The following is a 25,903-nucleotide window of genomic DNA, read 5'->3' as shown; positions in this document are numbered from 1 at the left end:
AAGGAATCTTAAGAGCAAAACAAACCACTTGCAATGCGGGTGAGTGCTACAATTCCAGAGCCAATCAAATGAACGATTTTTATAATTTACAGGAGAATTCAAAGGCGCAGAAATGGAGGGGAAAAGACTGAACAAATACAGCAATGGTACTCACTGGATACCATGTTGAAAATGAACTATATAACTTGTGAGTGAGGATGGGAGGGAAAAATTAGGAGATACAGAAGGAGTGACACTATCCAAAAAGAAATGCACTGTTGGCTGGGAAGATGGCTTACTTAGCATGTATGAGGCCCTGAGTTTGATTCCTCAGTACCATATAAATTTAAAACAATAATTTTTTTTTTTTTTTTTTTTTTTTGGTCAGTCGTGGGGCTTGAACTCTGGGCCTGGGCACTGTCCCTCAGCTCTTCAGCTCAAGGCAAGCGCTCTACCACTTGAGCTACAGCGCCACTTCCAACAATAATTTTTTTTAAAAAGAATGAAATGTACTCTTTGCTTCCCTTGTATAACTATAAAACTTCCCTTTATGATAACAATAAAAACAGAATTAAAAAAGAAAATTAAAATCAATACTATTTGGATATTTGATAACTGGAATTTTCTTTTAACAGGGATAATGGTAGTATCCCCTTTCTCTTTTTTATAGAGTCCTATTGATACATATTTAAATACTAATAAGTCATATAACATCTAGGATTTGATTTCAAGTAAAGGCACAAGAAGAAATTTGGTGGGATATATACAAATGATGACCTGATACAGACCTGATAATTTATTAAATCTGGATAGTAAACATAAAGGGATTCTTTTTATCAGTTTTTGTTGTTCTTGATTTCTGTGTTATCTTTTGTTTTTGTGGGGTTTTGTTTGAGGGTTTTTTTGTTTGTTTGTTTGTTTGTTTTTGTAATACTAAGGATTAAACTCAAGGTCTATCAGCTAAGCCTTACTAAGTCCTTCTTTAGTTTTCAGATAAGGTCTCTTGCTAACTTTTGACAACAGGCTGGCCTAAAACCCTGACCCTCCTGTCTCCACCCCTGAGTATCTGGGACCACAGGTAATACCACCATGCCCAGCTTCAGTCTATTTATTTAAAAATTTCAAATAGTAAGGAAATTTTTTAAGAAAAATTCAAAAATTTCCAACCTATACTTGTACCAGCTCATACTTGTAATACTAGCTACTCAGAAGGCTGAGATTTGAGGATCATCGTTCAAAGCCAGCCCTGGCAGAAAAGTCCATGAGAGTCTTATCTCCAATTAATCACCAAAAAGCTAGAAGCAGAGCTGTGGCTCAAGTGACAGAGCGCTCACCTTGAGCTGAAGAGCTCAGGGCCAGCACCCAGGCCCAGAATTCAAGCCCCCTCGACCTACAACAACAACAACAAAAAAAGCTGAGGAACAGTACCCAGTGCTAGGAATGAAACAAGAAAAAGAAAAAAAAAAAAGATAGATAGATATACATATACACATAACAGATCTTCTTTTGACTTCAGTAGTTTGTTTATATAAACTATATATAGTATGTAAACTAAGTTTACACATATATATGTAAGTTTATATATAATATGTAAATTAAGTTTACATATTATATATAGCTTATATAAACTTAGTTTATTTTGTATACTTATATATGGATGTTTGATCTTTTATATACTTCAAAGACCTGGCCAAAGCTATACAGTTAATAAGGTCAAAGACAGGAAGTTACAGGGAATGAGGGGGGGGGGGGTACTCAGAACCACTGACTTAACATAGAGTAACCCTAGAAAGTAACTAAGGGGAAAAAAATGGACAATAAATAGGCCAAAAAGTATGAGAATTAATACAGTACAAGAGTAGGCAGAATACATCTGAATCAAATGTAAGAATGTTCTACAGGTCTGCAGAAGATAGTAAGAATATAGAAAAAAAAGATTAAAAGAAAGACATCAACTTCAAGCAGAAGTTAAAGACATTAATTTCAAATAGTTAGTGAAAAATACTCTAATAGTTGAGATAGACCTTATTCTTGTCTCACAATTATCAAAAATAAACCAAAGTGTCTATAAAAAGTGTCTAATAATTTATTCATTAAAGTATTAAGTATACAAAAATCACAGAAAAAATGCCCTTAAAAATCATTTGGTATAACTCATTCATTTCATGGATGAGAAAAATGAGGTTTACTAAGTCTGTTAGCTTACACTCAAGAACATGGTATAAGCCAGACCCTGGTGGCTCACACCTGTAATCCTAGCTACTGAGGAGGATAAGATCTAAGGACTGCAGTTCAAAACCAGTCTTGGCAGAAAAGTCTGTAAGACTCCAATTAACTATCATAAGGCTGGAAGTAGAGCTGTGCTCAAATGGTAGAGCACTATCCTTGAGCAAAAACTCAGGAATAGGTTCAAGGCCCCAAGTTCAAGCCCCAACACTGACACAAAATAAATAAGGTGATGCAGTTAATCATAAAAACTAGACTAACTTGTACTCTATTCTCCATTCATCATATTAGCATTCTGCCTCATCTAACACCATAGTCCTCATATGATGATTTACTTTTTTACTGTGTGCTAAATATCACTATGTAGTTTCATTCATAAATAGTAGGCATTCATTTGGTAAATATTTGCTGACACCCTCAAAATACACCTACTTCAATATTTTACTTTTACAGTCTCCAATTTAGCAATTTTTTCTGTTCCACCTTCCCCCTCTGCCATCTCTTCCAACAAATGTGTTCTAAGTAAACCTCAGAGATATCCACAAAACCTGCTGGGAAAGATGACATCTATGGTTTCAGAAAGAAATCCTAAAATATGAAAGACACACAGTGCTTTTGCATTACATACCTCTTATTATGTCCATAAACACTGACATAATTTGTAATCATTAGGATTTAAGGTATGTGTTCATGATTCAGACTCAATTACTTTTAGATAGGAAAAGACAGTACCATTATAATTTCCTTAGCCTTACACAGAAATTATACAAAGTACACACATAAAAAGTTGCTCAACACCAGACATGGGTGGCTCACGCCTATAATCCTAGCTATTTAGGAGGCTGAGATCTGAGGATCATGGTTCCGAGACAGCCCAGGGAGCAAAGTCCGTGAGACTCTAATCTCCAATTAAATGGAAAAAGCCGGAAGTGCTGCTGTGGCTCAAGTGGTAGAATGCTAGTCTTGAGCACAGAGAGGCTCAGAGACAGAGCCCAAGCCCTGAGTTCAAGCCCAATACTGACAAAAAGAGAAAAAGAAGAGACCTAGAAAAGAGGGAAAGCAGTGCAAACACTTTAGAATTCGTAATTATTTTTTAAGTGTATTCTTACCACTTAGAAATGGATGTTGAGGCACAGAGTTTGTAGAAAAGACAACAAATTTGAAAAGGATCCATCTAGAAACCTTTTCAACCAGGAGCTTATTCTTTACAGGCACTCAAGTAGGTACACAGGAGCAAAGGAGGAGTGATTCTCCATGTATGAAGCAGAATATGGAATGTTGAAGGCTGAAAGACAAAAAAGAAGGAAATATGGTTAATAACAGCTAAGTCTAAAACAAATGTTCTTAACATTATAGCAGCTGCCATCTAATACACATAGCTAATAAAATTAGTATTATAACTTACAATTTGGTCAAGAATTCACTTATCTTACAGGTTAAATACCCGGAGACACAACTAAATTAAATATAAATATCTCAAATATACAGAGAAAACAATCTATATAGAGACAGAAAACAAGACAATGAAAATCCTTTAAGGACTAATGTTCTTTTTTGCCACCTGCCAAAATCTTTCTCAAGTACATTGCAAAAAAAAAAAAAAATTTTTTTTTTGTTTTTGTTTTAGTAATTGGGCTTGAACACAGGGCCTGAGTGCTGTTGCTTAGCTTTTTTGCTCAACCCTGGCACTCTACCTCTTAAGCCACACCTGCACTTCAAGCTTTTTGGTGGTTAATTGTTGGTAAGAGAAACAGATTTTTCTCTGGCCTGGCTTTAAACCACAATTCTCAAATCTCAACCTCCTGGGTAGCTAGGAGTATAGGCATAGGCCACCAGCACCTGGCTAAAAGTGATTTAATTTTTCTCAGTATAATATTGATAAATGCTTGTATAATTTTGGAAAACCCAGAAAAACCTAAGAGATAAATCACTTATTTACAGACCAGGTGCCATGGCTCATGTCTGTAATACTAGCTACTCTGAAGGCTGAGATCTGAAGACTGTGTTTGATTGAAACCAGCCAGGGCAGGAAGACCCATGAGACTCTTATTTCCAATTAACCACCAAAAAGCAAACAACACTGAAAAACTCCTGCTCAAGTGAGTTTCTAATTCCACTGTTACCTATCTTAAAAACATTATACTGAGACATCATTCTTAAACAAACACATATTACACGATTCTATGTATATAAAATGTCCAGAGCTGCTGGGCGCCGGTGGTTCATGCCTGTAATCCTAGCTACTCAGGAGGCTGAGATTTGAGGATCACAGTTAAAAGCCAGCCTGGGCAGGAGACTCTTATCTCAAATTGACCACCAGAAAACCAGAAGTGGCGCTGTGGCTCAAAGTGGTAAAGCACTAGCTTTGAGCAAAAGAGCTCAGAGACAGTGCCCAGGCCCTGAGTTTAAGTCCCACAGACACCCCCCCACACACACATACACACACACACAAAAAGTCCGGAATAGACAAATATAGAAAGAAGGCATAATCCTGGTTGCCAAGGACAGAAAGAAGATGGGAGAGACTGCTAAATACAGGGCTTCTCTTAGGGAATAATGGAAGTATTCTTCTAAACAAACAAAAAATTCAATCTTGGTGCTGATTGTACAGTTTGGTGAATATATAGTACAAATTGTACACACTAAATTGATGGCATATAGTCATATGTGAATTTTATTAATGAAACTAAGCCCAGTGCCAGTGGCTCATGCCTGTAATTCTAGCTACTAAGGCTAAGATATGAGGATTGAGGCTCAAAGACAGGCCAGGCAAATAAATCCAAGACTCTTATCTCCAATTATACAGAAAAAAAAAAAGTGGGGGTGTGTCTCAAGTGGTAAAGGGCCAGCTATGAGCAAGAAAGCCCTTTGATAGTGTGAGTTCAAGTCCCAGTACCAACACTTGCTCTCTGTGCAAATGCATCCTCTCCCTCCCCTTCTCCCTCCCCTCCTCTCTTTCTCTCTCTCTCTGATATAATTTCTTTACAACTTACTAATAGCTGACATATTACTCCCTATTACCTTGCAACTCTTTAGAATGGAGAAAGGACTGGATTTTTTTTTTTAATGGGTTTCCTGTCGATCTTAAAGCCATGAACAAGTCATACCTGAACATCAGTTTCTTTAGGAGGAATGAGGGTCCTCTCCAATACACCATCTCATTTTTCTCCAAACAACAGAGCTGTGTGCCACCAAGAGTAAACTGTTTGTTCCAAAATTGTAGGAAATGTGTTTATTTGCTACAATTATACAATTTAATCAAATGTTATATAAAAAATGTTTACAAGGAAAATGCTTTGCTTCTATGATCTAATAAAGACAAAATATCCTAAAAACATTATTTAAAAATTTTTGCCTGTATATGAATAGATCAGAACTATAAACACATACATTTACTCATAAAATATTTAAGGTATGTATCTTCCCTCAAAATTTTAAACAAATTTTCTGTTTAAACAATTTTTCTGTTTAAACAACTCAACTTTCAGTCTACTCTACAACCAATGCTGTGTAAAAGAGCTCCTGAGTTATTTGTATAAAAGACTAATATGGTTACATTACCTTATTCTATACCTCTCTATAGAATGATGATCAACCTACTAAATTCCCTCTGACAGAGGTTGAGACTTTTTACTCTCCAGTCTCCAGACCAGCTCTGCCTCATCTCATAAACAGGAAGAAGCTACCCAACATCAAACCTTCAGCCAACGCCAAATTCCTCTTTCCTATGAAGGCGGTTTCATTTGTGAAGACATTTTTTCACACGGAGCTCTAAGCATCCTCCGTTTTCAAAGCTAAAGCTAAAATCACACATGACTTATAAATCAGGTAACTATTATATGCATGTGTATGTGGAAGCCACACACACACACACACACACACACACACATACACACACACACACACACACACACTGACAGATATAGAAAAGGTCTGCCTTAACACAGGTAACTATTATATGCATGTGTATGTGGAAGACACACACACACACACACACACACACACACACACACACACACACACACTGACAGATATAGAAAAGGTCTGCCTTAACACACTCATGCTCCAGAGAGCCTCATATTCTCTTGTGACTACACAGTCACACCTCTCATTTCTTGTCTGTCTCTCAACTTACTCCTCAATTACCAGTCACTGCAATACTGAAATGTAAAAAATCACCATTCTAAGTGGTCTTTGTACCTAGTCTGTGGCTTCCACTCTTAGGTTCTCCAGTGCATTTCAAATATTGCTTCCATACATACAATCTCCCTCATGGGTAATTCATTCCCATCAATGCTACAGAATAAAAAGTCTGAGCTCATGCTGCTGGAAGTCAGGATTCTAAGAGAAGAACCACTAGCCCATCTCCCTAAGGTTATTCAGACTTCAGTCAAGCCGAACCTTGCTCTGTTGTAAATACATCTTATTCATTCCTACACCCCAATCTACCTGCTAGCTTTCTGCTATCCAGTATGTCTTCCCCTCATTTCTATGTATTGAAATTCTTCTCAAATTGCTTTTAAAGTAGAAAACCACCTACCCACTCAAGAGCCTCAGGTCTCTCAACTGCAAAATGAGAACACCCTCCAGCGTTGTTAGATTATGAAGTGCTGAGTTTCTCAAGTGTTTTTAAGTGTAAACTTAGAACAATAGCTGGCAGGTATCATTCAACAAATGCTGTCACTGTTGTTCCTTCGACACAATGAGTACCCAATAAATATTTCTAAATAGACAAAACAAAACAACACAAAATGTCTTTTCCAGATACACTGTGCTCTTTGCTCCTACAGGCAAAGTTTGAAGTCTGACACCTCTGAGAGATAAAAATTTCTGATAAAATTTTCACTTTTTAGGAATCTTACACATCCATAATGAAAGAACAGCAAATCACTATATAATGATTCAGTTACTTGAGTCCTTAATAATATTTGCCAAAAAGGGTAATATCATTCACTTTTTTTCCACTATTGAAATTGAAGTAACATGTAATTTCCATCTTAAGCATTGTAAGTACACATTAAAAAGTCACATTGTTGTTCAATCACCACCATCTTCCATCTCCAGAACTCTTTATCTTATAAAATTGACTCTACTCATTACACAGTAATCCTTCCTCACCCCCACCCCCTCTTTCCTCTGCCCAGCCCCTACAGACAACCTACCACTATGAGTTTAACCACTTGGGTCCTGCATGTAAGTGAAATCCCAGACTATCTGCCCTTTGAAGAATGGCTTATTCTTGCCCTCATATAGAAGTAGAAGGACAGAAAGGGGCATTATAAAACAAGTAACATTACAAGGGCAATGTGGACCATGTACCAATCATATGTAGATTTCTTTTAAAGACTGAGATCACCACACTAGTGAAAGTGTTACTATCTTTTCTGTTGGTTTTTGTTGGTTTTTTTTTTTTGGGGGGGGGGGTTGCCTGTGTGTGCCCATCCTGAGGCTTGAACTCAGGAAGTGCTATTCCTAAGTTTTGTTTGCTCAAAGCTAGCACTCTACCACTTGAGCCACAGCTCCCATTTAAGAAGATGAAGAGTCTCACAGACTTTACTGCCAAGGCTGGCTTCAAACCATAAATCTCAGATCTCAGCCTCTTGAGTAACTAGTATTTACAGGCGTGAACCACTGGAGCTAGCATGAAGGGTTACTTTCTTACAACCCAAACATTTTATAATCTCCAGCTGTTCTGAGATTCTAGTCCACATGTAAATTTCTTAGAAGCTCAGAAAACAGGAGGCTTCCTTACTGCCAAAGACATATTTAGAGGGTTGTTTTGTTTTGTGGAATGGGACAAAGAATAGGACAAAATCCAAACTGAGAAATTCAAGTTGAAGCTCAAATTGAGCTCAAAAATAGTTGAGCTCAAATCTCTTATCATATCATCATCTGGTAGTCATCTTGGCTTTTTTTTTTTTAGGGGGAGGGGAAGTCCTAGGGTTTGAACTCAGGACCTTGTGCCTACTAGGCAAGCACTTGAGCCTTGACTACAGATCTTTTGGCTTTAGATGTCAGAAAGGATCTTATGCTTCTGTAAGAGCTAGTCTTGAACCTTAAGATTCCTATTTCTGTCTCCCAAATAGCTGGAATTACAAGCATGTGCCATCAAACCAGCTGGAACTTTTTAAATAAATTTCATGTATACTTACATGAATTTACAATGGGAGAAGAGATGTTAGGCTGTATACACATACTCTACCCCTTAAATATGTTCTCCTATAACATTAACTATATTTACCAAAATACACATTTCATCCTCATGTTTCAGACTGAAAGTATATATTCCTAACATCCTGTATTGGTCATTTCCTCCCTTAAAATTATTTTTAATATAAATTTTATGTAAAGGTGATGTACAGAGGGTTAGTTACATAAGTAAGGTAATGAGTACATTTCTTTTGGAACAGTGTTACCCTGTCCCTCATTTTCTCCCACATCCCCTTCCCTCTTCCTCCTCCCTTAAAATTAGATGAAATTTTCTTTTATATTTCAAGAGATTATTAAAAGCTATATATATATACTTCCAACTTTGCTTCCTTCAGCTGTACTTTTCCACAAATTGTAGCAACTACTTCCACAATCACAGGAATTTAAAAATGTCATGAGAAATTAGGTTTTGTTCCAAATATTTTCCCTGAATAAATCTCCATTCAGCAAAAGTCTACACTTCTCATTCTTTTTGTTTTCATAATTTCTTTTGATCACAGTATGAAAAATGTTAGCCATAAAAGGAGTACAGTGTTCACAAAATAATTTTATCTTCACTGATGTAACAAGAAGTCAGTGGTTTCCTTTCTGTGAAAAACAATGGGCCTTGGGAAGCACATTCCCTGTTAAATGTCTTTTGCACTTTTCATACACAATTGGTTCAACTTCCTAATAATCACCATTTACCAGAAATGGGAAAGATAAAAATCTATCAGATACACAATAAGCCTAAGCAAGCCAAAAGGAGAAAAATAAAATGACAAAGGCTCCTCAAAAATGGTGAGGCCGTCAAAACTTTCAACCTACCACCACGCCAAATCATTTTGAAAACTGAGAACAGCAGTTTCAAGGTGATAAAACTCTTATCTTTTTCCCCTTCCTTGGGGATCAGCAGGGAAACATATCTTCTCTAAAAACGAAGATAAAACAAAGACTCCCCACCTCTTTATCAAAACACTCCTCCTTACTAAATTCTTGGCTTTGTAATAAAAGCCCTCCCCAACCATGCTGTTTCTTATTACACTGGCTTCTCTTCCGCATCTCATTTTGTCTTCAATCCATCCCAAGACTTCTGTTTCTGCATTCCACGGGACCCCTTGTCAACGTTCCCAAGACCTTTGGCTTCCGGGCCTCATGACATCAGGGCATTTGTCGACATTCCCAACACCTTCCTGGCCTCATGGAATCCTAAGGTCAATATTAGTCCTCACCTTCATTGACTCACCTTCATTGACTCCCCACATTTTGAAACACCTTGGATTTCAAAATGCCATGTACTCTCCTGACACTTTTTCTCTTCCTCATGAGCTGTTCTGACTCTCTTCAGACCCCCACCTGGACATCTAAAAGACCTCACACCAAGTATTAACAGACCCAAATCTGCCTATCCTCAGCTTGCAACTCTAAATACCATCATTGTCCTGACTGCTAGGGCCAAGTACCTCACATTCACATTTGTTTCCTTCCTTTTTCTCACAACCCTACAACTGTTCCATCAACAAGTTGTCAACCCTGTCTTCAAAATACCAGTGGTCTCAAATCTGCCTTCTTCTCTCCACATCATCCACTACCACTTTAGTAAGGACCATCATCATCTCTGCCCCAATAGAGACTTAAATGATACTCCTGCATCTACTCATTCTCAATTCTTGTCCATAGTAACCAAAGTGATCTTTTTAGAATGCAAATATAGTCATTTCATTCATGCTTAAAGACTATGAATTTCACTGCTGCACATGGAGAGATCCAGGATCTCTCTGACCTCTCCTTTCCCCTATTCTAACTACTCCAATTTTCTCAGTAGTTCAAATTTATGAGCCTTATTTGCACATATCCTTCCTTGCATCCAGCTCATCGAAAGGGCCCTCAAAGAGTCCTTCTCACCACTCCATCTGAGATTACTGATGGCCACCACTTATTTGCCTCACAGAGCTCAGTATCCACTTGCATTCACCTCCCTGTGCTAAATACAAGCTCTGGGAGGGAAGTAGCTATCTTCTTGATGTTCACCATCCTCGATCTCCTTGCCACAAGAATGCAATAAACATTTGTTGATTAAATGAATGCTGCCCATGATAATAAATAAGCACTGGGGGAAAAAAATCAATAGTCTTGCAAACATTTTGTGCAATAAATGAATCTTGACAATGCCATAAATTTCCATTTGCAACACTTTGAATCTACAGTCATGCAGATTGATAGGAAGAATGCCCCCAACAGAGAAAGTGAATATATCTTTTCTCACATCCATGTTGTAACCTAATAGCTCCAGAAAATAACAGGTTTTAAACACTTTCTTTTCTTCCTGTTAACTCCTCAGTCAATCAACCTACATTGGAACAAGTGTAAAAGGAGAAACATTCAGGTGACACGAAGATTCAACTCTGTTCCACTTTCCCCTAGATAATTTCATAGAGAAAACTCAAGCATCTTTAGAAATTATAAAGTAGACATTACTACACACCTGAAATTGAGTTTGCACAAAAATATCTTAAGAAATAAAGAAAAAAGAGGAGAAATCTGTCATTACATCAGCCATTATCCACTGGAGTTGACAGCCTTCTGCCAGTCCACACCAAGGCAAGACCCAGAAGGAAAGACATTGTCAAGTTCATTAAGCTAAATAGGGGGTTGCCATCTGCAATGGATAAACTCCATCTATCCCTGGGGAAAAAGGAAAAAGTGAAGACAAGATGTCATAGCCACACAATTTTTCTGAATTCCAATGAAAAATGACCTTAACATCTAAACAAAGGTGTGAAAGCAAAATCTTTGCTTTTTCTAAAGACAGCTGCTTTTTTAAAGGGATGGCATAATGGTCAGATTTACGAAAGGAGGGTTTACAAACCAGTACTAGAGATATGTGTGACACTTTCTCTCAAAAAATGCAAATGATATTGTATTAATGACAAATTCTAAAGGCTTGGCTTATGATTTTTCACCTTTATGAGAGTAAGACAGCAACATGTGTTCTATAGAAACCATACTTTGAATTTTGATCTATGCTCTATAAAGTGATACACAGTATCTATCATACTCTTAACAATGCTGGGTAGTGGCAGAGAGTTGCAGCAAGCATCCAATCAGCCACACAATCACAAGAACAAGCAACCCATAGTCTACAGAGCTGCGTTTTGGATAAAGGTATTCAATGTTACATGAGATAGTCGATATTCAACATTTTATTAAAAAATAGGCTTTGTGTTAGACAATGTTATCCAGCTGTAGGGTAACGTAAGTGCTCTGAACATGTTTAAGTTTGGTTCGCTATAATGTTTGCTAATGAATAAGCTACAATATTTACATTAAATAGATTTCTGACTTCAGATTATTTTCAATTCATGATGCAGTCTAGAAGGACTACACATCAAGAAACATCTGAAACCAATGCACTGTTCATGCAAGGTTGTTTTATGTTGCAGGCCTTCCAATTATCAGTGGCTTAAAACACAGATTTGTTTGTATCTCACTTTCATCAAATCCATGTCTTTTATGGAAAGTTGTCTTTTCTCAAAAACCCCTCTTGGGAACCCTCACCTCAATGATAGCTAGGACAATTGCTAGAGACACAGAGCCAGGACCATTTTCTTCCCATTTTCTGCATAGGATTCTTTTTCTTTGTCCTCAGGTTAGGCACCGTTGGTGACTTGTGTTGACCAAAGAAATGTCATACCAGGATCTCTAAACGTCCAGAGGAAGCATTTACTTGTAGTGGGAGACACGATCATGGAAACCACACACAAGTAGGGACAGGCCATTTGTGGAACCGCTTTATAGCTTCTCAATTTTTCCATGAACCTAAAACTGCTCTGAACAACCTAGTTTTCCAAAAAATTAATGGGAAGGAGTTTTTCACCGGGGATTAAACTCAAGGTCTTGTGCTTGCAAGGCAGGTGCTCTGCTACTTGAGCCACAGCTCCAGCCAGCCCTTTATTCCACTGGTTACTTTTTCAAATAAGATCTTGCTTCTTGCTCCAGTATTTACCAGACCTTGAGAACACTATTTGAGGCTTTTAGCCACCAAACACAGCTTCTTTGATGGGATGGACTCTTGTAGACTTTTCTGCCCAGGCTGGCTTGGAACCTCAGTCTTCCCAATCTAAGTCTCCCACATAGCTAGGATTACAAGCATAAATTACTGCATCTGGCATGACCCAATTTTTTAATCCCCATTTGGCTTAACTAATCTACAATGTACAGTCCAGCTGATCATGACCTGGAAGTGTTTTCTCTTTAGGCTTCAAGGACACCACAGAGCTAAAGCCTGCCTCTGGCCTTCCCTGGTCAGTGTCTCTCCATTTTCTTTGCTGTTCTTATTTTTCATCATGCCTCATTCCTCAGTGTCTTTTCTAGCTATACATGAACTTGCCCAGTCTCACAGCTTTAAGCACCATCTTTATGGCCTTTAAAATAGATTGATGTTATCAGTCACTCTCCACTATAAAAGACAATCTCAGTACTGTGTCCTTCCTCAGTACAATCCAATTAAAGCACTATTCACACTTCAATAAAAAAAAAATGCTTTTGCAAGAGACAGAGAGAAAATTGCTGAAAGCGCATATATTACTTTTAAAGAAATTTCTGTTTACTGAGAGGGATCATAGTTGTAATACCTGAGAAACATTCACAGACCTTTTACTAAATTTTTATCTGTTTTTGTTTTGGGGTTGTTTTATTTCTGGGGGGGGGAGAGTGCTGGTTCCAAAGCTTGAACTCAGGGCTGTCTTTGAGCATTTTTGCTCAAGAGTAGTGCTCTACCACTTAAGCCACAGCTCCACTTCCAAATTTTTTACGTTAACCATACTTTTTTTTCTGCTCCCAGACACTGCTCATTAGGTATCATTCAATCAGTCATCTAAAATGTCTCCCAATCTACTTTTCCTCCATTGTCATAGTTCCCACCATCTTAGCCCAAACATTTATAATTTCAGATTTTATAGATCATTTCTGTTCTGTCTGAAAATCCTCTAATGTTCTTTTTTGCAGTTCTGGGATGTGAACCCAAGAACTCTTGGGTGCTATGTACCCTAGCCCAAACCTTTTTTTTTTTTTTTTCTTCCTCGAGACAGTATCTTGCTTTTTTGTTTTGTTTTGTTTTTTATTTTGGCCGGTCAAGGGGACAAACTCTGGGCCTGGGCGCTGTCCCTCACCTCTTCAGCTCAAGGTTAGTGCTCTACCACTCCAGCCATAGCACCACTTCTGGCTTTTTCTGCTTATGTGGCACTGAAGAATCGAACCCAGGGCCTCATGCATGGAAGGCAAGCACTCTACCACTGAGCCACCTTCCCAGCCCAAGACAGTATCTTGCTATGATAGTTGCTACAATACTCCATGCTGAACTGGAGCTTGGCACTGCCATGCGTTAGCCTAGCATTCACAGTTTTTCCTTTTATCTGCTGTGCTAGTATACCTTTCTAAAACTCAGTTGTGGTGATGCTGCTACCCTAATTAAAAGTTCTCTGAGGCTGCTTAACCAAATTCCTGAATATGTGTATTCTTATTTGTGGTCCAGTTTGGTTCCCTATAAACTTAATGTTTTTCTCTAGTCATACTGTTCCTCACTATATCTTCACTAAACCTTTTGTGACTTACTCTTTGCCTTCATCTGTCTATGTGTATATACAGGAAAAGAAAGAAAAGCACTGTTTGCCATTTCTTTTAAAAAAAATATTCTGTGTTTGTGTATGTAGTCTTAGGGATTGAACTTGGAGTCTGGGTGCTGTCCCTGAGCTTTTATGCTCTATCACTTGAGTCACAGCTCCACCTCTGGCTTTTTGGTTGGTTAAATGGAAATACGAGTCTCACAGACTTTCTTACCTGGGCTGGTTTTGAACTGAGATCCTTATATCTCAGCCTCCTGAGTAGCTACGATTATAGGCATTTGCCACTGGCACCCAGCAAAATATCTATTTTTTTTATATTGAGTGTAAATCACATAATTTCATACTATGTAACAGGATAGGAGATATTACAGATTTCTTAATAAACTTATATAAACTTAACCTTTTGAAGTAGTACAATTGTGGTAAATGTAATAGAAATCTTACTGTGTAAAATGATCCCTGAAATTAGATTAAGTATGGGAAAGATTTTTAAAACAGTTAACAGGGCCAGGGAAGGTGACTCAGTGGTATAGTACTTGACTTGCATGCATGAGGCCCTGGGTTCAATTCCTCAGCACCACATAAACAGAAAAAGTTGGAAGTGGCACTGTGGCTCAAGCAGTAGAGTGTTAGCCTTGAGCTGAAGAGCTGAGGGACAGCGCCCAGGCCCCACAACTGACAACAATAAAAATAAATAAAAATAAAAACAGTTAACATTATTTCAGGCAGAAATTTTAGTCCTGAGATGGTTTCAAATGATACCAGTGAGAAATTTTTCTTGAATGTATTTTTATTGTTATTATAAAAGTGACGTACAGAGAGGTTAGTGTATTTTTATTGTTATTATAAAAGTGATGTACAGAGAGGTTAAAGTTACGCAAGTCAGGTTAAGAGTACCTTTCTTTTTTGGACAATGTCACCCTGTCCCTCACTCTCTCCTTGTTTTTCCCTCTCATCCCCACTTGTTTTGTGTAACCCAGGCAGGCCTTAATTTGTGATCCTCCTGCCTTGGCCTTCTGAGAGCTGGGATTAAAGGTGTGTACCACCGTGTCTCACTAGCATTTTATAGCTGTCTCAGATGTTATTACAGCTTTTACTTGAATGCTTTGATACCTTTGATTTTTTTAATCAGTCACATGCAACTAATGTGTTGACTTTGTTTGCTATTCTATTCTCTAAGATTCCTTGAGTCTCCTTATATAACACAGTAACTCTGAACAAATAAATATCTTTTCCTGTTATGTATGATATTTCTCATTTTAAAGGCTCACTTTCCTTTTTTCTTTTCCCTTCAAAAGTTTCTTTTTTCCTTTACACCCAATGTCTACAAAGTTCATGGAATTAAAAAAAAAAAATTTCCCCATGAGCGCTTTGTTTGACTATGAAATGCTCCCTACAGACACAAATGCTAAACTCTTGATCTCCAGCTGGTGGTGTTACTTTGGGAGGTTCTGGAAATTTTAGCAGGTAGGACCTAGCTGGCAGGTAGGTTACTCAGGAGGGACTTGGAAGATTACACCAGGTCCCAATTCCCTTCCTCTCTCTCCGCTTCCTATCTAAAATGAGGTGAAAACCCTTTGTACCCACATGATGTTCTGTGACAGGGAGTAAACTTTCTGAAAACAGTGAGCAAAATAAATCCTTCCTTGCATAAGTTGTTTATGTCAGGAATTTTGTCAGAGCCGTGCCAAAGTAACTAACACAATGCTGCCATGGTTTGCTAGCATGTCCTTCTTCTCAAAAGGCATGGATTTCTATAGTGCTAACTGCTCTCATTTTGACATTAACAGTGGAAGAGCCATGTAGTGGTTTTAAAACAGGACTACAAATTCTCTGATGCTCCTCCTTCCAAGCAAGAAGGGGCTGTGCCCCTCCCTTCCTAGAGGTGGTCTTAGGGAAGCCTTCACAGACTGCAACAGAAATGAGGATGTCTTCTGAAGCATACCAGAAGAAGCCACAAAGAGCTCCTGCCTGTCTCCTGAGACACCATGCTGAAGCCCCAGGCTTCCTGGGAATCCTGCTTCTCTGAGGCCACCCTGTGGAGAGACCACAAGAAGTAAACTCTCAAAGACAGGAGTCTTAGCTGACTGATGCTTCCCTCTCCAAGCCAAGCCCAAACCAGTTATGCTGGCAGCTTCAAGTGAGAACCTACAAGAGAAAATGGCTCCCTGAACCCAGGAGACCCCTGCGATGTGAGCAAAATAAATGACTGTTTGGGTTTTAAACGACTTTATGCTGTATTAAACAGGATGCTAGAATGAGGGCAGGCTAGGAAGAATATTGTTTTAAAACTTATTTTATAGCTGGGTGCTGGTAGTTCACACCTGTAATCCTAGCTACTCAGGAGGCTGAGATCAGATGTATTGGTTTGAAGCCAATTAACCACCAGAAAACCGGAATGGCACTGACTCAAAGTCTACAACACTAGCCTAGAGCAAAAGAGCTCAGAGACAGCACCCTGGCCCAGAGTTCAAGCCCCATGTCAAAACGGAAGGAAGGAAGGAAGGAAGGAAGGAAGGAAGGAAGGAAGGAAGGAAGGAAGGAAGGAAGGAAGGAAGGAAGGAAGGAAGGAAGGAAGGAAGGAAGGAAGGAAGGAAGGAAGGAAGGAAGGAAGGAAGGAAGGAAGGAAGGAAGGAAGGAAGGAAGGAAGGAAGGAAGGAAGGAAGGAAGGAAGATTTTAATCACATTAGTTAATATTTTGTTTAGATTTAAAACCATATGTGAATTCATAATCTTTTTTCTTGATATATTAGAGTTAGATTTTGGGGTTTTATAAAAGATCATCTCATTGAGTTAAAAGATAATGAAACAAGATGATAAAACAATTCATAAAGTCTTGAACTGTAACAGTTTTTGAGTTTTTGTTGTTGTTTTGTTTTCCCTGACAAAAAGCCCTGCTTCAGCTACCTTGAATTCACATTGCTTCCACAAATCTTACAAGTCATGTTTTCACCTCTGGCTGCCATCAAAACAAAGAAGTGATATTGTTAGAAAATAAAAAGTAACATTTGCATTACTATTCCAAAGACAATCTCAAGTCTTACTACTAATAATTGCTTATTAAATCTACAGTTATCAAAAAGCAATAAAAGGGGGGCTGGGAAGGTGGCTCAGTGGTAGAGCGCTTGTCTTGCATGCATGAGGCCCTGGGTTCGATTCCTCAGCACCACATAAGCAGAAAAAAAAGCCGGAAGTGGCTCTGTGGCTCAAGTGGTCGAGTGCTAGCCTTGAGCTTCATGAAGAGCTGAAGGACAGTGCCCAGGCCCAGAGTTCAGGCCCCACAACCGGACCCAAAAAGCAATAAAAGATCCTCTTAAAGATGGTTTCAAGAAAATTCAATACTTTATAATACTTAACATTTAAAGAAAGCTCTCTCTGTGTACTCATCTAAAATATTAAGCATCAAATTATTATCTGACATACCTACACCTACCTAAAAATTAATTTCCCAACTTTCCTTGTAATTGGCCAAGATAACATGACATAGTTCTGGCCAACAGAATATGAGATCAAGGTTAGCCATCCCGTGTAGGGAACATGTGGATCTCTCTCCTCCTTCCTGACAAAACACTACAGCTGCCCAGAGTTGGGTCTCAGTCCTGGCCCACTGCCCTCTACCCAATATTTGGAAACAAATGCTTATATTATTCAAACACACAAACATCCACACCAGGAGGCATCAGCTGGGTGTCGGGCACTGACCTAGGCAGTTGAGATCTACCAATCAACACAGTAGACGAAGCATCTGGCCTTCACAGAGGCAGCATACCAACAGTGCAAGACAACAAACAATAGATTATTAAGTATGTAAAGATAAGAGAGCTATGAAAAAGAAAATAGGATTCGAAGTGGGATAAGGGGAGAACATCCCAGCCAAGGTGAGGTGTCTACAAAGACTTGGTATATTAGAGCAACAAAACTTGTTAAACAGGTAAGCAAGGAAATGGTAGGGAAGGGGGTTGGAGAGGTTATAAGAACCAGCTTAAGTAGGAGCTATAGCAGCTGTACTCAGAAAAGTGCAGACCTACTCTAGAGTCTGCTAGAAAATCATGTGACTTGACATCTATTTTAAAGGGTTTCTCTGAGGGGTGGAGTTTCTGCCTAACAGGCAGATGGCCCTCAGTACCAACTAAAAAATAAATATAAATAAAAGGGTCATTGTGGCTGTTGTTAAGACCTGAGGATGGAAGGAAAGAGAGAAACGAAAAACCAGGAGATCTCCGGTGACTGTTAGTGACTTGAAGTGTTAGCAAAAATCTTATACTTGAGCATGAGAAATTGCTCTTTGATTCCATTGGTTCTGCTAGCACTGTTCCCTGGAAACCATACAGCAGAATGTCAACTGTATTACTAAGCAACACTGTTTAGGGTAAAAGTGATCTATTGGTCATGACAAAGGGACTGGGAGGAGCTATAAAGTTAAATGACCATAACTCTGGGATCCAATTAAGAAGATGGCCCAGTAATGGGACACATACTCCTTGGCTATACACCTGGGGAACCTTGGCTATAGATCCATCCAGGCAAGCTTACAACTCTCTCCTCAGCTGAAAGTGGAAGAGGCCACTTGTTTGTGGACTGCTTTGTGTCTGTGTGTGGATTGCCACAAGGATCCATAGGAGAGAGGAGAATGTTTCTGCTTAGAAGCTATTTGCTGCCCTGGATCCTCCCAAGTGAACCTGATGTGGAATTTGACCTATGTCAATTAACTACATCTGCTGAGCCCTCAGAAAACTCACTAGGTAGGTGCTGTTCTATTGCACTAATCCAGGAAAGCATTGGGTGGTGAGGGCAAGAATGGCAGCAGTAGAAATAACATAAAGAAGCCTCTAAATTTAAAGGAAGAAGCCAGAGAATCCTCTAATGAATAGAGGGAGAAGTGTGTAAGAGAAAAAAGAGTTAGGGACAACAATAAGATTTCTGACCTAAGAAACTAGAAAGATGAGGGAGGAAAAAACACAGGGAGGCAGAGCTAGAGTTTGAGTTCCACTTTTGATGATTTTGAGTTGAGTTTTTCATCATGTTGCCAAATATCCTGAGCTCCAAGTCAACTTCCAAAGAAGTGTACCTTTGAAACTGAATGAAAGCTAGGTGCCAGTGGTTCACATGCAATCCTAGCTACTCAGGAGGCTGCGATCTGAGGATCTCAGTTCAAAGTCAGCCTGGGCAAGTCTGTGAGATTCCTATCTCCACTAAAAACTACCCAAAAAAAAAAAAAAAAAAGCCAGCAGTGAAGCTGTGGCTCAAGTGGTAGAGTGCTACCCTGAGCACAAAAGCTCAAGGGCAGCCCCAGGCTGAGAGTTCAAGCCCCAGGACCAGGAGGGGAGGTGGAAAGCGGGGGGAAAAAAGACTGAATGAAACCAGACCCCCAGAAAGCTTCCTTATATGTCACCATTTCTAAACCAACTACTGCCAAGGAGATGAGAACAAATGCAAATAACTTTAGGTTAAACAATATTTTTAACCGCCCCCCCCCAAGCTGAGGAAGAGCCCAGAAAGCTCATGACTGCTAACTATCAGAACAAATCTGCTCTATGAAGGAATGAGGAATGGCTCATTCAGTGTCCACCAAAACACCAGAGGGAAGTGGAGCTGTGGCTAAGATGACAGCACCATCTTTGAGGGAAAAAACTAAGAAAAGAGGCTCTGATTTCAACCCCAATACTGGTGCACACATCGCACACACCTACACACAAACCTGTTCCAAAGAGGCCAAAGGCTAACAGAGAGACCATCTACATACTTGTTAAAATCATCCAAGTTAAGAAAAGACCAGTAATAGGGAAGGAGTACCAAGTAAGATAGGGAGCTACATGATCAATAAAATGAGAGGAAATGGCATCTCCTCTGCTCCCTGAAAAGGAAAAATCAAGATGAATTCTATAAAATATCACAATTACCAAGAAAAGAACATTCTTTCATGGTGTAACAGGAAAAATAACATCAAGAATCTAATTAAAAAATCAGAATCAACTGCAGAAGATGCAGTGCCTGAAAAACTGCCAAAGTAAAATAATTCGGGCCTAGACTTTTATATCCAAATGATTGATCAAGCTAGACTAGAATAAAGATGTTTATCTGAAGGTATCCTATAACAAAACCAGGATGAAAATCAATAACATTTAACATGAGCTACACAGGAAACAGTGGAAATGATCCAAGAGTAAAAATGGAAAAGTCCCAAGAAAGCAGCTGGGAAGAGGACGAGACAATAACGTATCGTATTAATCAGAAAACTGGTGAATTCCATAAAAAGACCAATGGAACAGATTCAGTTCAAAAGACAGAATAATTAAGTAGCTGGCTTAATGACAAAAGGTAGTTTCTTTTCTCAATTAAAAAAAAGATACGCCAGCAAAATGCTGCTGATTGTACATCAAAGCCTTTCCTCCCTTATTTTTTTGTTAAAGAACTCAATTTTTTTCTCACTTTTTGTTTATGTATCATGTGAAAAACACATGATTAGGAAAGGTAGCCCCTTCCCAACCATTAGACCCTCCTTTGCCAGTGATTGATTTATAAGTTGACAAGTTCCCTGGTTCAGACAAGTGAAACACACAGGAATGTAAGGTCTGCTCCTGGATGGCGAGCAGACTCCACCCTCCTCGCAGCAAAGTCTCCACCCAGTACCTGCGTTACCTAGGCAACTGGGACACCTGGAAGAGGTCACATCTGCATCCGCTGAGGTCACATCTGAATTTGATGTGGCCACACCTTTCCCTGCCCATACCCTAGATAAGTCCTAGCCCAGGCCCAGACGGGCTCACGCTTTTGCTCTTGCTCTTGCTCTTGCTCTTGCTCTTGCTCTTGCTCTTGCTCTTGCTGGCGCGCTGACGCGCTGGCGCTGACGCTCTGGCTCTGGCTCTGGCTCTGGTTCTTGCTCTTGCTCTCTTGCTCTTGCTCTTGCTCTTCTCTTGCTCTTGCTGCTCTCTTCTTGCTCTCTCTGTTCTATTCTAGCTCTCTCTGTTCTTTTCTTGCTCTCTCTCTCTTTCCCAGCCACGTGGAGTGCCAACCTTGCCTGGTCCCAGCAGGTCTACCCCTTACCTGAATACCACGTGAGTGCTACTGTTCTTACCCCTCTCTCTGCTCTTTTCTGGCTCTTTTCTCTCTCATTCCCAGGCCTTTCCCAGCCGCGTGGAGTGCCAACCTTGCCTGGTCCCAGCAGGTCTACTGAATAAACCTACCCCTTACCTGAATACCACGTGCGTGCTGGTGCTGTTCTAACTCGGCTACCTCTTTTTAAAAACCTAACAAGGAACATTACCTGAAGACTTTTTTTTTTTTTTGGTCCAGTTGTGGGGCCTGAACTCTGGGCCTGGGCACTGTCCCTCAGCTCTTCAGCTCAAGGCTAGCGCTCTACCACTTGAGCCACAGCGCCACTTCTGGCTTTTTTCTTTTTTGCTTATGTGGTGCTGAGGAATCAAACCCAGGGCCTCATGCATGCAAGGCAAGCGCTCTACCACTGAGCTACCTTCCCAGCCCTAATAAATTTCATGGTTTCTTTTTTTTTGTCAGTCGTGGGGCTTGAACTCTGGGCTTGGTCAATGTCACTGCGCTCTTCAGCTCAAGGTGCGCACTCTACCGCTTGTGCCACAGCGCTACTTCCCTGAAGACTTCTTTCATAAAAGAAGAATTGATGAGAAGGTAAGTTTGCTATGAGATGTTCTTTGGCAATTTGTGGATTTGAATATGGACAGTACATTGGATAACAGTTCAGTATGATGGAACACATGGAAATACATCAATTGCTCCCATCCAAAAGGTGGGAGGACAAAGGTTAATGGATGTTCTTGAGCTGATCACTTCATCCAAGTTGGCTTCAGCTTCTTTTATGAGACAGTGTCTCCTTATGTAGCCCAGGCTGGCCTTGAACTCCTAATCCTTCCTATCTCAACCACTGAAGTACTAGAATGCCACTTAGTTTTGAATTTCTAAAGACAGCCTTGGCAAATGGTGATAGTATAGTTCTGCCCATCACAGAACTTCTCTAATGGGTATCTTGACTACAAATCTAACTCTGGTGCTGGCATGCTGGTTTTAAGTAAGCACTACCTGTCCAAGCCTGTTTCCTCCTCCTTTCACTACTGCACAATTATAGTTCTGTCTCAGCCTCTGCTTCCTGGAGAACACAACCCAGGAAAATTAATATCATTAAATTTCTTAAATTGACGCATTATTCTTTGATCACTTGAGAAAAGCTTCTCTTTTAATGATATGTGGCAAAATACTTAAAAGTTCTATTATCTGCAACTTCCTCACAAAAGATTCACCAAGCTGGGCCTGGGAGCTCACTTACACCTATAATCCTAGCTATTCAGGAGGCTGAGATGTGAGAGTTGAGGATTTTAAGCTAGACAAAGCAGAAAAATCCAAAAGACTAAATGTATCTAACAAAGAGCTGAAAACTGCAGGGCACTGGTGGCCCTAACACCTGTAATTCTACCTTCTCAGGAGGCTACATTCTGAGGTTCAAAGCCAGCCCACGTAGGAAAGTCCTTGAGACCCTTATCTCCGATTAAATACCAAACACCATAAAGCTAGAAGTGGAGATGTGGCTTGAGTGGTAAAGCACTATCCTTGAGCACAAAAGCTCAGAGTTAATACCATCAGCACCAAAAAAAAAAAAAAAAGTCAGAAGTAGAAATAGAGCATCAGCCTCCAATGAAAAGCCAAGTGAGAGCAAGATGCCCTGAGTTCAAGCCCTAGAATTGGCACAAAACAGAGATGGGGAACACAAGAAGCAGCATCCACAGTACCTCCTACTTCCTGCCTTCCTGCACAAAAGCAAGCAAAGAACACACAGAGCCATAGCAGCCACTGGCAGTAAGAGGAAAAGTCACCTACAGCTCAATAGTCGGTTAAATGTGGTCAAAAACAACCAAACTGACAGGGAGGGGACAGTCAAGGAAGTTATGGTTCTGGTGTGGGGAAAAAACTGACAGAGCAGGAAGAGAACCCATTTGACTCTGATACTAGGAATAGCTTCCTATTTTATTGCCATGGGTTATAAAAAGATGTATAAACCAAGCTCATTACTCCACAATATTTGCATAGTTAAAAAGACAGGATCCACATAAAAATAAAGTCCCAAAAGACTTCATTAAAACTGAAGAGCACAAAGGAAGCTGAGCGCCTGTGGCTCACACCTGTAATCCTACTCAGGAGACTGAGATCTGAGGATCAGAATTCAAAACGAACACAGGCAGGAAAATTAACCACTAAAAAGCTGGAAATAGAGCTGTAGCTCAAGTGGTAAAGTGCTATCCAAAGCTCAAGGACAGCACCCAGGCTGAGTTCAAGCCCCAGGACTGGCACACGTGTAGACAATACAGGAACAGAATGTTCATAACCTGCATATCCTGGTCAGTACCAAAGGTAAAGGGAGAGAGATTGGAAACAAAGAGTTTCAATTGTGAATTTCACCTGCAGACTAGAAACCTCTTCTATAGATAATCCAGCTCACTCATTTTTTAAAGTTTTTACTGAGCTATAATTCACCACAAAATGAACCAATTCGTTTATCACTTTAACTGAGTTTATCTTACTGAATAGCAAAAGTTCTTACTATTAGAGATTAACTCCCTTATTAGATATGACTTGCAAATATTTTATTCCATACTTTCACTTTCTTAATGTTTTTAATTCTAATGAAAATTCAATTTAACTACTGAATATTTTGTTTCTTGTGCTTCTGGTGTCTTAAGTCAAGAAGACTCAGTCTGACCTTACCCATATGTTCTTCTAGGAACTTCATAATTTCATCTCTGACATTTAAGTATATCACCAATTTTTGTGTACGAGATCAAGAAGGCATTCAGCTTTATTCTACTGATATGGATTATCCAGTTGTCTCAGCACTATTTGTTAAAAAGACTTTTTTGACCTCACTGAATTGTCTTGGCATCCTAGTGAAATAAAGAAAAAATATACACATCATGAGCCATAAATGTGAGTAAGGTTACATTTATGGACTTCCAAAACTATTTAATCAGTATTTACTGAGGTGTTTGCTTTTGTTTTTGTTTTGTTTTTGTTTTTGTTTTTAAATTAAAGTAAAACCATTTGTTCCTCAATGGACTTCTAGATTGTTTCATATATAGAGATATATATGTTTACATATCCCTTAGTGATATTGCTGGATCATATGATAGTTCTCTTTTTTTAAGTTTTTGAGGAACTTTCATAATATTTTCCAAAATGACTACTAATTTACATTCCCACCAGCAGTATGAGAGAGTTCCTCTTTCTCTGTATCCTCATTAGCATTTGTTTTTTGGAAGAAGCCCTTTCAATGGACTTACCTCCTTTCTGGTTTTGTTATCCATTATTTAAAGTATTTGCTTAAATACCTGTTCTTGTTTCTTTGGATTATACCTAGGTGTGGAATATCTGGGACACAAAATAATTGTATATGTAATTATTTTGTTTAAAGAACCACTAATTCTCTCCCCCAGCAGCTATACCATTCTATATTTCCACAAGCAGTATATGAGGGTTCCAGTCCCTCCGTGTGGTCACTAACACACTATTTTCTGTTTTCTGATTCCTTCTGAAATGTTACCCTTTAGCTCAGAATAACACACAATATACTCACCATATATATTGTGTACAATACAGAATAATTCAGGACTATATATAGTGCCATCCCTCCTCCTCCTATTACTCTACATTATGATCCTGTGAACCTGCTAGAAGTCATATTACGTTCTATCTAGACCAAATTTATTATACTAATTAACAAACCAAGGACTGGAGACATGGCTCAAATAGTAGAGTGCCAGCTATGAGCAAAAAAAAAAAAAGCCATACAAAAGCTTGAGGTTGCTGGGCACCAGTGGTTCATGCTTGAAATCCTAGTTACTTGGGAAGCTGAGATCTAAGGATTGTGGTTCAAAGCCAGCTCAGGAAGAAAGTCCATGAGACACTTATCTCCAATAAACTACTCAGAAAGTAGAGTTGTGGCTCAAGTGGTAGAGTGCTAGTCTTTTTTTTTGGGGGGGGGGGGGGTCCGGTCGTGGGGCCTGAACTCTGGGCTTGGGCGCTGTCCCCCAGCTCTTCAGCTCAAGGTGAGCGCTCTACCACTTGAGCCACAGCGCCACTTCCGGCTTCTTTTTGCTGCTTATGTGGTGCTGAGGAATCGAACCCAGGGCTTCATGCATGCAAGGCAAGCGCTCTACCACTGAGCCACCTTCCCAGCCCTAGAGTGCTAGTCTTGAGCAAAAGAAGCTCAGGAACAGCACCCAGGCCCTGAGTTCAAGCCCAGGTTTGGCAGGGGAGAAAATAAAAAGCTCACGACTCTGAATTGAGTTCAAGCCTTGTACTAGCAACAACAACCAAAAAAAAAAAAAAAAAAAAAAAGGTGTCTGTATCCAATCCAACCACATTACTCTTGCCCATATAACTGTACAGCTAGTTTCTGAGCCCCTGGGTAGATATGACTTCGCATTCATTAAAACATATTAGCTCTTGTCCAACATTGCATTCACTTCATCAGAAAAAGATGAATGATGAAAGTTAGCATACCACTGGAAATTTCTATCTAGATATCACCAATTTCATTAACTTTTTTTTTTTTAGTCAGTCATGGGGCTTTAACTCTGGACCTGGGCGCTGTCCCTGAGCTCTTTTGCTCAAGGCCAGTGATCTACCACTTGAGCCACAGCGCCACTTCCACCTTTCTCTGTGATTAACTGGCACTAAGTCTCATGGACTTTCCTGCCTGGGCTGGCTTCAAACCATGATCTTCAGATCTCAGCCTCCTGAGTACTTGGATTATAGGCATGAACATCCAGCTTCATTAACCTTTAAAAGTATTATTCAACTAATTGTGTAGATGGTTATCTAGCCAACATTATCCCCCATTGTTCAACAAGGGACAGTGTAAA

At 39.5% G+C, this 25,903-nt stretch overlaps 1 protein-coding gene and 1 long non-coding RNA gene across 13 annotated transcripts in view; one reads left to right on the top strand and one right to left on the bottom strand.

The window, feature by feature from the left end:
- Positions 1 to 25,903, bottom strand: part of Fryl (FRY like transcription coactivator) — a 230,725-nt gene that overhangs the window by 191,719 nt on the left and 13,103 nt on the right. For 11 of the 12 annotated variants that reach the window (XM_070012498.1, XM_070012504.1, XM_070012503.1 and 8 more), the window contains exon 2: positions 3,315 to 3,490. The gene's annotated coding sequence lies outside the window, so the exon portion shown is untranslated. Of the gene's footprint in view, positions 1 to 3,314; positions 3,491 to 5,312; positions 5,331 to 25,903 lie in introns of those variants that run through there. The other variant, XM_070012499.1, reaches the window with a different exon arrangement.
- LOC138821075 (uncharacterized) lies at positions 18,415 to 23,965 on the top strand. The gene is made up of 3 exons (XR_011370042.1): positions 18,415 to 18,760; positions 21,534 to 21,662; positions 23,764 to 23,965. It is a non-coding gene; the product is annotated as an uncharacterized lncRNA (long non-coding RNA).

This window comes from Dipodomys merriami, unplaced genomic scaffold (assembly GCF_024711535.1).
Source record: "Dipodomys merriami isolate MVZ:Mamm:240054 unplaced genomic scaffold, mDipMer1.0.p SCAF_9, whole genome shotgun sequence".
NCBI classification, from domain to species: Eukaryota; Metazoa; Chordata; class Mammalia; order Rodentia; family Heteromyidae; genus Dipodomys; species Dipodomys merriami.
This window is presented reverse-complemented; position numbering and strand designations above follow the sequence as displayed.